The sequence below is a fragment of the Lepeophtheirus salmonis genome, chromosome 6 (assembly GCF_016086655.4).
Source record: "Lepeophtheirus salmonis chromosome 6, UVic_Lsal_1.4, whole genome shotgun sequence".
Taxonomy (NCBI): domain Eukaryota; kingdom Metazoa; phylum Arthropoda; class Copepoda; order Siphonostomatoida; family Caligidae; genus Lepeophtheirus; species Lepeophtheirus salmonis.
This window is the reverse complement of record NC_052136.2, coordinates 33,382,537-33,386,806: the sequence shown is the minus strand read 5'-3', so window position 1 is coordinate 33,386,806 and position 4,270 is coordinate 33,382,537. Positions and strand designations below refer to the sequence as shown.

Here is a 4,270-nt window from a genome sequence, read left to right as displayed (position 1 = left end):
CGGACTTTACATTACTAGTCACCTTCCACTGCAGAAATGGGTCAATTTTGTTGCAATTCAGTAGCAATTTGTAGATTGAAATTCGGTCCCTTAGTTGTTTTTTGTTGTATCTCTTTTATCGCGCATACATCAAACTTATTTTTGTATCCAGCCTTATTCAAGTGATCCCAAACAGTTACCGATCATCCATGAAATATTCAATTATTGCATGATCCTCATTACTGTGACACCTACATTTAAAATTATTCGTCTCATTTTTGGTTGCAACTTGTACAACATTGCAATAATTATACCTCAACTCCAAAATGAAAATTCCTAGCGAGGGCCCTGTCTGTACTAAAGTATAACTACACATATATTCTATATATATATATATAAATAAATAACATCCAATTAAAAAAAACTGCTCACAAAATTCGATCATGATTAGAGAATTGAGATAAATCAGTCATGATTTATCTGCAGTTTATTTATAGGTTTGGGTCTGCACGTGCCAAGAGTTGGGATGAAGATGAAGGATGTGATAACTAGATGGATAGATTAAAATAAGTAAGTATGTTTGTCGTTGAATGGGTTGTTAATAGATAATCGTCCTTCGACATATGAAAGTTAATTGATCATCTTTCAAATTGCGTCTTCATATGGTAGTTGTTGATCAACAAAAGGATTTTATATGTTTATACATATATATATATTTAGATGATTAAACGGAATCATATAGGGCGGAAGTCTACATACATATATACGCTATAAATTGAAATCTAAGACAATTAAGAACTGTAAAGAAAAAAATATATACATACAACTGCGGTTTACTGCAGTACATTGTATATACAGGCTATGGTAGCGAAAAAAAGACAATACTCAAACTATAAATTAAGTTAGCAGGTATGATGAAATATAACATAAATTTTTTTCGGTTGCAAAAAATTGAATATTTGGACGGAATTGTGGCCAAAAGCATAAAAAAATTATAATAGGTAGATTCATTTTCAGAAGCCACACATACGGGGTGGGGGAGGCAAGGCCAGACCATTTTGTTTCTTTAAATTTAGGTAATGTGTGCATATTTTGATTTTCAAAGGACTTATGGCCCAGGTTTTGTGGGGGGGAGAATCTATATATTTTGAAATTAGTAAAAGATTTTTTCAATAAAAAAATTGATATTGATCTTTTGTTATTTTTAATTCGAATTTTACTTTTATTTATTTTTGACTGTAAATCCTTATTGTATAATAAACTCGTGAAAGAAAATTGTATGTTGTCAAACACCCTGATACTAACAAATTTGACTATACCCTAGGCTAGGTATGAATAATAAAGCATGACCTATACGATACTCAAAATATCATCCTGCTTAAGTGTGACCAGATGTTTCCCCCCAGAGTTTGGAGGTAATTAACAATTCAGCAAGAAATATCCATGTATCTAGGGTTGTAAATCCTATGCATTTTTTAGAGTGGGAGACTTTTTGTTGATGGGAACCTGAACCAGATTTTTTATTTACGCAAGCTCCTATAATCATTATTTCATTCTTGAAGAGAAAATATCTAAGTTTGTGATTTTTAATGTCGGAGAATAGGATTATAAATAATAAATAGAAAGTGCGCTCAATAGAGTACACACACCTCAACATATGGTCATAATGTTTATATTTGATTTTTAGCTATAAGAAACATCTTTATCAAACCTACTAAGGACACTACTTTGATCTCTGTACATTCCTGTAACTCTGTCATCCTGGTGACCAACAAACAAACAGAGGCAAAAACATAATCTCCCTTCAACTTGGTTGGTGGATTATGACTGAAAACATTAATTAAAGTGAAAAATCCGAGCTCAAAGTAATTCTTATATAACAAGAGAAGGATAACACGAAGTAATTGAAACTTTTTTACTTCTTCTTAGTGTATATAATTGGAGATTCTGACAACTTTTGATTGGATAGAGGGCGCCCTAGTCGTAGTTATTGTACATCAAACAGTCCCTATACTTAATTAGTATATAAACATGTACAGGCGTCTACCAGTGCCGGTATATTCTATGAAAGGAATAAAAATTGCATACGGCATAATGGAAAAGGTACAAAAACTGATTTGATGTCGTCATCTGTGGTGTTATAAAAAGCGACATCCTCCGAGGAAAAAAGATTTACCAAGGACCATGAATCTACATAGGCTAATATGTGTATATTGTGCCTTTGTTATAAGCTTTACCAAATTAAAATCCAGTAGCCGTGCCTGTGAGTCCAACTGAATTAGTCATTTGTGTTTTAAAGTCGAAAAAATTAACGAGAAGCTTTCAAATACCCATAGGAACATATTGATTTCGTGACATCACTAGCGTTTCTAAATATAAAAAAATTGCATTTTGTCAATTTACGACTTTTTTTATTAGTATTTCCTTTTACAAGATGAGTGTAGAGTAGGGTATAAAAAGCACAAAATACCTAACTCTCAAAATGAATAACACCCATAAATCAAAGAAAATACATTTGAAGCAAACAAGAAAAGATCAAAGTCGGGGAGGAGGAAAAGGGAATTTACAGTGGCAATGTAATAAAATTTAATACAAGAGCACTAATACTAAATAAGACGTTTAAGAAGTTGTTAAGCTTTTTAAACAATAATTCTCAGTTTAAATATACAGTCATATACATATGTACATAGGTAGATAAAGACTATTTAGAGTGACATCAGATAAGAAGGTCATAAACTATTGTATTGTATACGAATTGTAGATAAGTGTGTCGCCTAAAAACAGAGATACTAATTAGATCGATTCATTGTTATAAAGTGTTTGCTTAAACCCTGGAGCCAGGAGTTTAGTGACAGGGGCGTCCAGAAGATGTAATGTTTGACAAAAATTAAAAAGTTTATTAAAACAACATTTTTCTAAGAAAATAAAAGTTGAAAAAAGGTTTATACAACCTTTTGACATTTAAAATAAGACAAAACGCTAATTTTATATGGTGCTAATAATATAAAATTATCAATTTTGGAGGGGGTCCACAGCCCCCCCGGAGTTATCTTTCTAGACTTTTTTTATTCCTCCAATAGTTAACTATTCAGATCCTATAAATCTATATTTTTAAGAGGCCTTAGGCAGTGGTGGAGGTCCATACCCGTCATACGATGAATATTTTATAATTCGTCAAAAGCTAGATGGGTGACAAATGTGACCGATCAATCCGTCTTTTGTAAATTGAATCTCTCTCTTTTCACTCCTAGTAATTTTATGCCCTGCAAAATTCATCCCCGTACATTTAATTCCATTTTGAAGAGGGATTTGGAGCATTGACGAGATTTACTTCAACTTCACTATATAATAATTGATAGGATTCTAAATTCTACGAACTATTATACACTTATATGACAATTATAGACAATCTCTCTTTATTTGATGCTTCCACTACTCAGCAAATGGAGGTGGAAGACTTAATAGTTTGTTTCCGTAGCAAAAGTAAATCATTGCGAGGAAGATCTTCCTAACAATGAGGACTTCTGGAGGAATTATATTCTATATTATTAATGAATAGTTTGTCTGTTAGCCGACGTCTAATTACTCCAGTCAATGCCGGGTACTACGGCAATATATATATACTTTTAGTAAATAAAATATATTATTTTATTGTTTTTTTTTTTTTTTTAGTAATTTATATTTTTTATGACGACTAATGTATATTATTTTATTTTCCATGTTCTATTCCTTATTAGGGTATCTCATGGATATATATAAGTATGTACTATGTGCATTTATTACTTAAAAGGTAGCAATACATTGGTAACATAGGTATAATACAAGTATATTTAGTAGAAACATAATTCATTCATACGAGTTTGAAAATACTTCTAAACATATATTTATATAACACTAAAGATTTATCTATTTTTTTAATAATACTTCATTAATTCACTGCCTATAGGACATAATTATTGTATATATATTATTTCAAAAATGACAAAAAAAATTCGCAGTCGGCAGGATTCGAACCTGCGCGGGCAGAGCCCATCTGATTTCGAGTCAGACGCCTTAACCACTCGGCCACAACTGCGGGACAAAAACGTATAGTTGTTAACTTTATTATATACTTGCGTTCTTCTTTTTTAAATAACTATCCAAGGGGTACTCTATCAACTAGTTTTTAATCACATTTATTGTGTACAAGTTGTAACTTGTACAAAAAAATTGTACAAGTAGAAAATAAATAATGAAATTAATAATTTTAAATGAAAGATTGGGATGAAAATAATTAAAAAAATTGAATATT

The 4,270-nt window shown here is 31.1% G+C and overlaps 1 non-coding gene across 1 annotated transcript; it reads right to left on the bottom strand.

Annotated features, from left to right (window-relative positions):
* Positions 1 to 3,972: 3,972 nt before the first annotated feature.
* On the bottom strand, positions 3,973 to 4,054 carry TRNAS-CGA (transfer RNA serine (anticodon CGA)). Its single transcript has one exon. It is a non-coding gene; the product is annotated as a tRNA-Ser (tRNA).
* Positions 4,055 to 4,270: the final 216 nt, after the last annotated feature.